Below are 13,625 nucleotides of genomic sequence, written 5' to 3' on the forward strand. Positions count from 1 at the left end.
CCAATTAGGAAGGAAGGAAGAAAGGAAGGACGGACGGACGGACGGAAGGAAGGAAGGAAGGAGAGAGGGGGAGAAAGAGAGAAAAAGAGAAAGAAAGAAACAGAGAGAGAGAGAGAGAGAGAGAGAGAGAGAGAGAGAGAGAGAGAGGAGGAGGAGGAGGAGGAGGAGGAGGAGGAGGAGGAGGAGGAGGAGGAGGAGGAGGAAAGAAAGACTGAGTTGTTTTATAGCTGACCCAACACACCATTGGTGAAACTGTGGTCTGGGTATTCAGTGACCTGCTAAGAAACACCACTGTTGAGTGGGTTCAGATGGTGAAGTCAGACTTCCCACAAAACAGTCTTAGGTTGTGGAATCCATCCATTTAGAGTCATTCAGCAGTGTTTGTCTTTGAAGCTTGTAAGTGGCTGAACCTTTGCTGCTTTGATTTTGTGCCTGTGTGCAGTAATCATCTTTGAAAAGGAAGGTGCTCCTGGAAAAGCTCTACTGTCAACACATGGACTGCTTAGTTATATTAGTACCTTCAATACATGAGACTGTTTAGTTATATTAGTACCTTCAATACATGAGGCTGCTTAGTTATATTAGTACCTTCAATACATGAGACTGCTTAGTTATATTAGTACCTTCAATATACGTGGGCTGCTTAGTTATATTAGAACCTTCAATACTTGGGGGCTGCTTATGTTTTGTTAGTACCATCAACACATGAGGCTGCTTAGTTATATTAGTACCTTCAATACATGGGAGCTGCTTATGTTCTATTAGTGCCTTCAACACATGGGGCCTAATTATGTTCTATTAGTACTTTCAATACATGAGGCTGCTTATGTTCTATTATTAGTTGAGGATTTTACTTCTTGCAATCAGTTCCTTAGATTTGGCCCAGGCTTGTCTTTTACCTTCAGTAGATCTGCTGTCTTCCTGTTGTTCTCAGCCTTCTCATCCTGGCAAAAGTTCACTGAGTCTAGGTTGGATGCAGCCTCTTATGTGTTTTACAAAGTGCCCTATCTAGGTACTTTCCCAATGGAGGAGCATTCCTTTGCTTTTCATTATGCTCAGGGCAAAGATTATGCTTGCTGTACTACTGGATGTTACATAGATGACCCTTCATTAACCTGTGTAACACTTGAGAATGGTTCTATCTCTTCCCTTTACACAGTGGCTCTCATTTTAAAGAGAGGTGATTTATTAAAAAAATTTATAAATAACACATAGTATATGTTTGAGTCATACCATATTTTATACATTTGTTTTTATTTTGAGAAACACCCTCTTAATTATATGTATGTATATACTATAATTATGTATATTATCTATATATTTTCATCTGTAAGGTGTGTATATATATATATATATATACACACACACATAATTGCTTATTTTGCTTTCATAATACTTGCTGACAACTTGCTATGCAACAGGTGATATATAAGATCTTTTCATATATTTTCATTATTTAAAGATCTTTAAATATAAACTGTTCAGATTGTGTAATAAAAACACAGAAAATTAACTGTGTACTTGGGTACAGCTCACATCCATCTGTGTTCTCCTTGCAATTCATTGTCTCTCAACTCTGCAGAGCTAATGGGGCTCAGGGAGGGAATGTGACTTTCTAAATTGAGATAGTGGCTTCAAACTCTACCCAAATTCTTTCCTTTCAGCCTCTCAGAGTCTATTCAGTACAATGAGAAAAGGAGGTGAAAACTAGTTTCCATGCAGCTGGAGCAGTGCTGCAGATCTCAAGATTCCGTGAGGCCCAGGCCTCCGTTGGTTCTGTTTACACTGGCAAGCATATTCATTTGGCAGCTGTCTGGGATCCATGTGAACAGATGCTAACTTGTGGAGTTAGCTAGTTCACAGAGCCCTTTGTCTTTATGACTTTAACTGCTGCAGAAGTTTAGAATTAGGAAGTGAGGAGTTTGTAATTCATTTGTTTGCATGCAAAAAAAAAAAAAAAAGTCTTCCAGCTCTCACTCTCGAGTGGCTTTCTGCCTAAGCCATCTTGCTGTGCATTTGTCAAGGAAGTTTGTCATTTCCAATTTGGATAAAGCCACTCTTGTCAGAGAAAGCTATGCACTAGAATTCACTGAAAAAATATTTAAAACAGTTTAAAAAATGAGGATGACTATATTTGCTCATAACAAGCAGAACATTTTTAAAAAATCAATAATAAGAACAACATCTAATGGTGATAATGTCTTTCCTGACTCATAGGGATATTTAAAAGTAAAATGATGTAATTGATGGGAAACACTTTGAAAAATAAAAGCACCATGCAGCACAAGATAGTATGATTATCATACAACTGTCCCTAAGCACAGATAAAAGTGAGCCTTTATCTCTCTGAGGACCCAGTGTCATCCTTGACAAATCATAGCTTCCAGAGTTTAAAAGATGTCTGTGGGGCTCCAATCTCTTTTACTTGTTACGGTCTCTATATTGGCAAGTTCAAAGATGTGACCAAAGGCAAGTCAAAACCGCTTTGTGCCTAGGAGCTCAAGACTTACAGATGTCCACTAGTATAATTAGTAGTTACTACTATGTATAGAATATTTCTAAGCATCTTGGGGGTTTTCATCCACTTGATTGCAACAGCCATGTTAGTAACTTATTTAATAGATGAAGAGAATAAAGCACAGAATATAGGAATATTTAGGCCAAATGACACAGCTAGACTCAGTGAAGTGTTTGTAGAAATCCATGAATCTTAACCTTTGGGACACTAAGTGTACTGAATTCTAAGGTCAAATTTCAGCTGTCCAGCATGCTTTTATCTAAACCCTCTACTCTTGAGATTTGCCCCTCCCCACAACACATGTCACAGTTTCTGATGGGTCTATAAAGATTGTGTGCCTTCAAGGCCATGGGGAAGAATGTGTCCAGGCCCAACCAAGCACAATAAACCTCTCATTCTCATCCTATTAAATGACTCTAGGGTGGCTCCAGGGTGAAAGCCTGACCATTAGATTCAGTAGGATATATATGAGCCAAAAAACAGGAGGGACTTCTGGGTGTGGAGGATTGTTGGCCAGGATAGAAAGCCTTAAGAAGTTGGTTTATAGAAGAGAAGAATGGAGTCAACAAAACATCAAAGGCAAGAGAGATGAGAACTACCATGATGCATTTTAAATGCCCAACAACTTGTTAAACTAGCCTTTCAAAGAAATCAGAGTCCAGATGCAGATTTGATTTAACCAGTCATAGCTTTAAGATTTCACAGGTGTAACTTCTCTATCCTATAGATTTTGATGCAGATGCCCTGGGCCTCTGTCTCTTACAATCACTCTTGCCTCCCGGACTTAAGGCCTTCTCAGTAGGAGAATATCCATGCCTGGTACTGTAAATGTAGTCAACTACCCTTGGCTGGTGAGTGCACCATCACTGGAGGAGAACCTACAACTGCCACTTTCCGAGACAGCATCACCTCTAACTCCATCCTAAAACTGCGTCCACACACCCACAGACAAGTGTGGGAAGCTGCTTTCTGCTGCAAATTGAGACAGAAATCCAGAACAAGTCAAGTGCAAAGAAGACCAGCCCACAGAATGACACTGCCACTTTTAACTGAGCCTAATAAATCTCTCCCCATTAGAAAAAAAAAAAGAGAAAAAAATTACTAGAATTTAAGACAGTGGAAGAAAGTACATAAGCTGATAAAATTAAATGAATATTATCTTGCGAAATAAAAACAGTGATGTTTTGTGGAATATAATATGGATGTGTTATATCCTTTGGCATAAATAGTAAAACACTGGGGAGAAAACAATAGGATACAAATTAATTTTTTTGTTTGTTTGTTTGTTTTTGTTTTTTTGTTTTTTTGGTTTTTTGAGACAGGGTTTCTCTGTGTAGCTTTGTGCCTTTCCTGGGACTCACTTGGTAGCCCAGGCTGGCCTTGAACTCACAGAGATCCGCCTGGCTCTGCCTCCCGAGTGCTGGGATTAAAGGCGTGCGCCACCACCGCCCAGCTTTTTTTTGTTTTGAGACAGAATTTCTCTGTGTAGCTTTGGCGCCTTTCCTGGAACCCACTCTGTAGCCCAGGTTGGCTTTGAACTCACAGAGATCTGCCAGCCTCTGCTTCCACGTGCTGGGATTAAAGGCATGAACCACCACTGCCTGGCCCAAATTAAATTTTAAAGAGCGTATTTAGTAGCCCGGATAAGAATTTTCTTGTATTTATTAATGTAACCCTATAGCCATGTTTTTGGACCACTAGCCTCCAAAACATGACACAGAGACTTGTTATTAATTATGAAAGCTCTGCCTTAGCTTATTAACTAGCTCTTATAACTTAAATTAAACCATTTTATTCATCTATGTGCTAGTATATGGCTTATGGCTTTTACCTCTCCTCCTGCATGTCCTGCTTCCTCTGCATCCAGGTGGTGACTCCACTTTTCTTCCTCTCTGTCCCCAAAAGTCCCACCTAACCTCTTCCTGCCTAGCTAATGGCTGTTCAGCTCTTTGTTACACCAATGACAGTGACACATCTTCACACAGTATAAAGGAATACTCTGCAGCATAGAACTATTGACAGTGTCAGAAGAATCCAATGTACCAGAATCAGCTGCAAATATTGCCTTTTATTTTTTAGTGTGAATATTTCTATTGACCTTTTTCCTAGCTTATTACTATATATCAAATTACTATTATTTAGTTTCTGAGTTTTTCCTAGAGACCACTATTAGCCAAGATTAGCCTTGAACTGACAGCAAGGCTCTTGTATCAACTTCTCAAGTGTTGAGATAACATGTACATGATGCCAGATTTCAAATTTTTAATGTAGATTAATACATTTTGAGTTGTAGAGATTTCATTTAATTTTTAGATGTTTTAGAACTCAGATTACATTCTTATTATTTGCTTGTTTAAGGTATAGTAATCATAGTTCTGTATATTTTTTGTCTGATGACTAGAAAAATAGTCATCTGACTCTTAGTCTAGATGTACCTGGTGTGGACCATCATTTGTCAGGTACTATGTATGATAATTTATGGTATTTTTAAGTGATGTTGTATTCCCCAGAATGAGTTTATCCCATCTTTGAAATGGTAAGTAGAGAACTGTTTGCTATCACATAGTCTAGGACTGAGATAATTTCAGGCAGGGTTCCCCTTTTGACACAGTCCTCTACTTTATTCTGTACCTAGAATGTTGCCCCTAGGGTTATTATTTAGTTGATTCTTGGGTTATAGCATACATAATTACTTTGACTACTACATGGTAAGGATAAAGCAATGACTTATACATCATAATTATGTCATTAAAGTGAAGCTGGTTATTTGGCTAACTCATAGACTTATACTATGGAACAATCATCCAACTAGCTTTACTTCTCTAGGGTATTCTGAGCTTTGGTCTTATGATACTTATATGGCTGGGACAGATCTAGGTATTACATTTGGCTGACACAGCCTGAGGAATGGAATCAAGGCTTGCCGTCACAGAGCTCTGGATCAGAGTGAACAATCCACTTTTCCAGAGGTCTCTTTTCTCCAAAGGTTCATCATACACCAGCCTTTATCCAGAAATTAGTCACATACCCATGCCCAAACTAGTTTCTTCCAGAGGAAATATTTGGTTTACATATCGGTCAAGAATAACCTCTTACACTGGAAAAGAGATCTTTTATCTGATCATGTAGTCATGGTGAGAATGGATAAGCAAAAGTAGACTTGATTAAGAAGGACCAATGATAGGTAAATGCCACCTAAGTTGATAGCTGACTTTCCTTTGCAGAAATCTTCTGAGAAACATAGTACAGTTATCTGCTGAATTTTCAAATATAAAAACTTGAATATTTAAAGATTTTAAATGCCCAGCACTAGGTCAAGTATATAGAATCATGCTCTGTAATCTGTATTCAAGCAAATCTGATTCTGTGTTCTGACTTGAACAAAATTTCCTCTTGGAGTCCTTTTTTATAACCATCTCTACATGACCCTCATCATATAAACTAAGGACGACAGCATGGTTGTTTCTCTACATGTTCAGGCTTCACTAGAAACATCAAGAGTGCTCAGGTAAGATGAGGATGTTGTGTAGAAAGGGTTAATCACATATAGATCTAGGGTTACCTAAAACTTTAATTTGTGTGTGTAGGAAGCTCAGAGTGAGTGAATGTGTGCTGCTAACATTGTCTTGGCCATGTCAAGGACCCTAGCCTCAGGCCCAGACAAAAATGGCAAAGCCTTCCCTTGTGGTACGCGTGTGGATGTTGACAGTGTTTGCAGAAAATGTCCAGATATTTACAGCCTGAGGACTGTTCTGCAGAGACTGTTCTTACCAAGATTAGCCAAATCTCTCTCCTCAATCTAGCTGTACATCCTAAGTCCTGCTCTCTTGTTTATCTGTATACCTTAAACCCTGCCTCCTCATCCATCCATATGAAATTACTCATAATAAACATGCTGAGCTTCTGGGGTGCTGTGGTTTCTTCATCAAAGGGCCCAGTCCACCTGACTCAAGCATTTTGTCTGTGTGTTCATCTATCTGTCTTTTCTTCATTCCTCAGTGCCCTAATCAGGTCTGTCACTAGATCTGAGGTGGATGTGGCACAGGTATCTTAGTGGCCATTTCTCAATACATAATGGCCATAAGCCACCCAGAGTATAAGCATAATAAGGTGTTGCTGTGCAAGCTGGAAACACAAGGGACTAATAAGATTTTTCACTTTCATTAGCAAATATGATTTGTGTCCACTCTTCACTGCCATTCATAATTCTAAATTTCTCTCTACTTAAAATGCTCCCTCTCAGTTTCAGCTGAGTGATTCTCACAGAATTTGTCTCTTTGAGAAGCACATAAATGATTGATTAGCTTCCCTTGTAGCATTTGCTAAGCTTGGAGAACATTAGCCATTTCCATTTCTCCCTGCCCTTCAGAGAGGAGGTAGGGAGATAAGGAACCCTGCAGTCCAGGGAAGAGGAGAGGGCAGGTCTATGATGAAGCAGCTGGTACCAAGGCAACTGTAGCCCTTGAGAGCAGCTCACACCATGGGGTCAGGAGAGCAGCATTTTATGTTCCTTTGTAGAATAAACTGAATATTTTTATAAGAAACAAATCCTCCCTCTATGATCCTGTTCCCATTAGTAGGTCAGGGCAAGCGCAAACCAGAGCAGCTTAATTTACTTAGAAGACATTCAGTATAAATACTGTATTCCCTTGTGTGATGTTCTTGTTCTGTTAGCCTTAATATGGGCAAGCAAAGATGGCTTTAAGTTTTGATATGCCCAGAGACCACTCTTCTTATAACATGGTTCAACTTTTAGGCTGGATGTCAAGAAGATTCAGAAAGTTGACATCAACACAGCATGTATTTTCACTCCACTAAACTACTCTACAATCTGTAACTGCTAAGCCCACAAGTTTGAAAGTTTACCTTAACATTTGTGGGAAGCAGATGGTTTCCATATACTGCCAACCTGTTGTTACTAAAGCATTTTCTAAGAATTGTTTTCCAACCACAGTCATAAGCATAATTAACCTTTCTGTAGATTGAATAAATAAGAAAATGATCACTAGTCTTCAATAAAGCTAAATATTCTGTTCAAGCCTGCCTCAGGGCAAGCCCCTGGACAAACACAAAACCACACACATTGCAATGACTGATCCACATTTAGTAATGCTTTCTCTGGACAATATTCTGTCCTCTCCCCCATTCATTCCACAGTGTACCATCTCTTTCTCTTTCATGCTCCTATATGCCTGATTCTCTTGGTAGTCATTGGTCTGGCTTAGCTTTGTGATACTGATCCTCAATTGAGTAGAAATGAGGCGAGACATATTTAGGCCATAAAGGGTGATAGCTGATTGAAATACATGATACATTATTATGTGATATCCAGGTAAGATTATTATGACTTATAGAAGGCTTATGACTTTGTGGAAGTCATTCACTCTTTAAATTTATTCTTTGACAATTTTATACATGTATGTAATCCATTCTGTCCACTCTCTTCCCTCTACTCTCTCTTATCTTTCCCCCACCCCAATTTCTACCTGTCTTCATCCCAGTAAGGCCCCATCCTACTCCCATGTATTTTTGCTCAGATTTTTCCTTCAGACCTGCTGAACATAACCAGGGCCACATACATGGGCATGTGTGAAAAGCTGTGTGCTAGAGCATGAGTGACTCCTCAGTGGTGGCATCAATATAGGCAATGACTTCCTTGCTTCTAATAGCTCTTGACTGCCATTCACTCCTGTGGGTTGGACAAGACCTCACAAGCCCCTCCCCCATCTAGGACTAAATATTTACTGGCTCAGTCTTGTGTAGGCCCTATGTCGTTAACTGCAGATATTGTGAGTTCATAGGTACCCAGGTCATGTCATGCCAAACAAACAAACCACAAGCAGACAAACACCCTGTGTTTTGAAGCCCTCTTCCGCTCATTGAGGTATTTTATTCTTTTAGTCTCATCTTCTGCAATGTCCTCTGAATTTTAGAGGGGATGATATGGATTTCCTCTTTAATGCTGAGCACTCACCAGTTATTTCTTCTCAGCATCTTGACTAATCACAAATGTGCATTAACTGCTATCCCAAGCCTCAGTTTCCTTATCTCTATAATTGAGACAATAATAGTGATTATTGACTTTAACTAGGACATTAGTGTAGTATCAAATGAATAAGGAGTTCACTTTGTTTTTACTTCCTTCTGGTTATTAAATTCTTTGAAGGAAGTTATGCCATTTCAGATCCTGGACTCCTGTTTCTATTCTGCAGAAGTGCTATGAGGAATCATGAAAGTATTCTAACTTACGTGGGTAGACATACGAATACATATCATTTTCATTTGACCGATCAAGGACTGAAAATTAGCAAGTGTAATAAATGTATACAAGGCACATGAATCCTTGTTAATTCAGAAGTCACTTTTAAGCCCATAGGATTCTAAAGGTTTTGTCTTTTGTTCAGTTATCTCTTGCTTCTGGTTGAGATCAAAACCTATAGTTTATCTGCTGCTGGTAAAGTGTTTTCTGGAAATCTTTCATTTTGTCGTGGTTCTGTTCAGTGGTAGAGGATGTTCCAACATCTCTGAAACACCATGCCTGACTCTACTCAGCAAATTGCAGGTTACTCTGAGCATCAAGAATTATAAGACTGCAGGTCATACAGTGCTTACCAGCAAGTGGTGCAATTGTGCGTTGTTGACATATGTTAGACATAATATAACTCAACATTTTGAAGTATATATTAGGCAAGTTTTGATATATAAATATATCTGGAGCAAAATCATCACCACCACTGTGCCAGTCCCTAAAGTTCCCTTATGTCCTTGGTACAACCCCCAGAAGAAAGAGATGGTGAAACATCTTTTCAACAGAGATGGTGAAACAAATGTCCTTGACATCTTTCTCATCTTAGGAGAAAGAATTCAGTCTCTTATCATTAATTAAGTGTTGCCAACTAGGGTGTGTTTCTAGATACTTTTCACCTGGTTAAGGATATTCCTTCTATGTCTAATAAAAAATAATCAGAGTTAAATGTTGGGAAATTTCAGGAAAACATTTTTGAGATAATAAATAGAGTTTTTATTACTCTGTTAGCATAGTGAATTAATTTCAAGATATTAACTTTTATTTTAATTAGTCACATAATTAATTTGAGACAGAGCCTCATGTAACCCAAGCTGACCCAACTCACGATGCAGCTGTCTCTGACCCTGAACTTTTGACCGTCTTGCTTCTACCTCCCTTGCGCTAGGATTATGGGTGTGCATGACTGTGCTGCATATCTATCTAACTTCAGCTTCTATGAAGGTGTTATTTAAATACTGGAATTTATCTTTGTCAATTTCTAAATCAATGTAAATCCGAGGGCTAGATAATAAACAGGATGTAACGCAGCACAGATATCTCAGAGAATCTACAGTTGCCAGGTACCTAACTAAAGCTCATCCTATCACACTGTGCAGACAAATCACATGACCTTTGACATTTATTTTATTTAAAAACAGTTTGTGGTTCTGCAGTTTAGTCAATTTTGAACAGATTCATGCAGTCACTCCTTAAAAAAGAAACGTGAAATGCATAGTTTCCTTCTCTCTGCCAAGGTTTGTCACTTTGTTTCTTTCTTCTAGGCAAGTTTGTTTCTCTTCTTTCAACTCTAACAGCCATTGGCTCGTTCTATTTTCCGTTAATAGAAATAAAGGTTTATTTCCTAATCATCACGTGTTTTGCCTTTTATTAACTACTTTGCTATGTTGATTTTTTTCTCTCTATGGATTCATACAACATGCAGTCGCTTAAGAGTGGCTTCATCTCTGCCACCCCATTCTTTGTCTATGTAGCACTCACTGGTCTGGAATTCACTATGTAGCCAAGGCTGGCCACATGTAGAGATCCTTCTGTTTCAGCCTCCCAAGTCCTGGAATGACTCAGGAATGGCTTCCTTTATTCAGTACATTTATTTATGGCTTCTTGACATTATAATTTATATAAATTGCTTGGAGTTTATTTTCCCACCAATTACTTGAAAGTAAAGACATTAAAGTATGTAATATAGTTAACAACCTAGAGTGGACTAGGTATCTTACTGGTGAAATGAAGGTGCTACCTCTATTTTTCTATAATCACAAGTCCACAGTTTTCCATCAACATGAAAAAAGACAAAGTGTGAACTTGACCAAATAGATGATGATATTTTTTTCATAGAATCTGGAGTGAACTATCCCAGGGCCACATCCTTGTTGTTTCTCTTGTCACTTTTTGACTCTTTTTATAAACTCAGAAGTGTTTCATTAACTTATTGCTCTGTAAGGTATGGCTGAAGTATACAGTATCAGTGTATGGTTTATATACAGCAAGAGTGAAGTAGTTACACAGAAATATAGTCAGTGAACTCAGATTCAATGAATAATTTCTGCTATTCTCCACAGTGAAGGTAATTTCAGCTCAGGTCTCATTGACCAGATACTCCGACAAAACATACATACAAATAAGCAGGGGACCCAGAAGCAGAGGATCCAGGAGAGAAAAAATGCTTAGATAATGATGGGAGAGAGGAAAGATGCAAGCGGCCTCATTTTCTTACCCGTAATTCTCAAGGTTTTCACTAACCCTTTGGAGACGTAGAAAATAAACGACATGTTCCCATGTGTGGCACATATAGTTGCATAGACATTATCTTTTAGTTATGCATACCACAGACTGTGTATCATTAGTTCATAAAGGAGACAGCTCATGCCTTAGTGGTCTTGGTAAGTTCTCAAGGAAAAGAAAAGGTTCCCTATATGCTTTTGAACACTGTTGGTTATATCTCAGAAGAAGGGTTGTGCAATCCCAGAATGGTAACAATCATGATGGAGTCTTCAGGGTAGTCATCCTTGAACCCTGAGGGCAAGCTCTGGGGTGTTTTGTAAAACTGATATGGACACTATGAAAGGTGGCCTGGTGAAGTAAATAAGGAAGAAAAGACCGGTTATTAGATACCGATTTATTGATTTATTTAGTAAAAGCACTGCTTGTGCTGCTTATTTTCAAACATAACTTTATCTTGCTACCTGGAAAAGAATGACCTGGACAAGGCCAAAGAAATTGAAAAGTCCCAACCCCAAGGTGGTTGTTGCCTTTAGCAACCTGACCTCAAAAGCTTATACCTGGCAACTGTACCATATGCCTTTGAAAAACAAAAGCAAAGCCCCCAAACTACCTGCCCCAGAAAGTTCTGCTTGCTTGCTTGTTGCTCACCCTACTTTGTAGTTTTAGCGTATAGAATGAGAATGCAAGCTGGACTGGAACTGAACCAAGTCTTTCAGGAGCTACCCTGGCTTCAGCCCACCAGTGAATACATTTCCTCTCTTCCACTCTCATTGATGGTGGAGTGCTAAATCCAGAGAGTTTCCTGTAACAGTGAAAAGTAAAGTTCCCTACCCCAAGGCAACAGGGAGCAAACTGCTAGGCAAAAGCATCTGAAACTCACAACAAAAACTGTCAGGCACTCATTCGCAGCAAATGTCAGACTCCAGACACCAACTGCTAATGTGTTAGAAAACGTTGATTAGGGATTACTGAAACTGCCTATAAGCTTTATGTTACCATTATTTAAGAACATCAGAAATGAGTTGATTCTAATTCTATGAGCATTTTATGTTTGTCTTGTAGGTTTCAAATCTGAGAAAGTCAGCATTTATATTTAGATGGGAGATGTACTTATGTTGAATACATTATCAAAGAAGAAACCAACTTAATGAATATAAGCATCCACTTTGTTTGTATGTACTGCACTTATTTGAAAGTGATTACCATCCTGTGCAAAATTAAAGATACTTTGTGCTGGTTAGTTTTTGTCAACTTGATGTCAAATTGAGTCACCTGGGGGAAAGGAACTTCAGCTGAGGAATTGCTTCTATAAGACTTGTCAGGTCAAGGCTTTGGGTCATTTTTCTTGATTAAGTGATTGATGTTGGAGGGCCCAGTCCACTGTGGGTGGTGCCCTTCCTGGGAAGGCGGTCATGGGTTGTACAGGAAAGCAGGCTGAGTAAGCTATGGATAAAGTCAATAAGTAGCATTCTTCTATGGCCTCTGCTTCAGTTCCTGCCTCTCGATTCCTGCTTTGAGTTTCTTTTGATTTCCTGCGATGGTGAATTATGATCCTTTAAATATGAAACGAACCCTGTCCTCCCACAGCGGTCATTGGTCATGGTGTTTATCACGGCAATAGAAAGTGAACTAGGACCTCCAAACTAGATAAGTTCCACAGGGGTGGACTTTTATTGCTCTCTGTGTAAATTGATGTATACCAAGTCTGTAGAGTGTTTTGGTGTATGACATAAAGTTTCAGTAGTAAATATTGTTTGACTTGAAGTAGAATATAAAACAAAATAAGAATATGAATATGCAAACAAGTTCTATGTCATTGCTATGGTTGGACAAGAAATTCAGTTCTAATGTTCCTATATTTTAAAGCAAAACTGAATTCATGCTTGTTTAAATAGCTTACAGTGTAAAAAGGGGGATAAGGCAAAACTTCCTAAGAGCTACACACCACAAGAAACTGAAAGTATGGATAAATGTAACAAGTGAGAGTATAGCAAGGTCTTAGGGTTGTTTGTCATAGCTTCTGTCAGTGAAAATTGAGGCCATTAATGATAAACTTTAATATAGCAGAGAAAATCACAGAATGACTTTAGTCACTACTTTATCTACTTTAAGACAACAACAAGAAGAATATGTGAAAACAGGATGCAAAGAATGTAATTGTACACATAAGGAAACCCCTCTGTGGTGTCTCAAAACCAAAAGTCATTTACTGTTTGTTTTTGTAGCCATTGTCTCAATCATTTACTAATCAAAATCACACACTAATTACTTTTACATTAGTTAGTGTGATGATGTGGAAGATATGAATGAATTCAATATAGCCTTGTCCTTAGTGATCACTAAACCTGTGAAGGGCAAGAAAACTCTGTCAGCCATTACAGTAATGCTGAGAAAGGACCTCACGTCTCCTAGGGCACATCTAACAATGGTCTTTAAATTAAACTTGAGTGAGGGTGTGCTTTCTGGAAGAGCAGACTTTGAAGTAGGTTTTTAAAGGAAAGTCTGAGTTGACTGAAGAACAAGGATGGCAAAATAAGCAAGTCTGAGGTGTTTCAGAAACAGTGTTATTGAAATTAC

Source organism: Peromyscus eremicus, chromosome 2 (genome assembly GCF_949786415.1).
Source record: "Peromyscus eremicus chromosome 2, PerEre_H2_v1, whole genome shotgun sequence".
In the NCBI taxonomy this organism is placed as follows: domain Eukaryota; kingdom Metazoa; phylum Chordata; class Mammalia; order Rodentia; family Cricetidae; genus Peromyscus; species Peromyscus eremicus.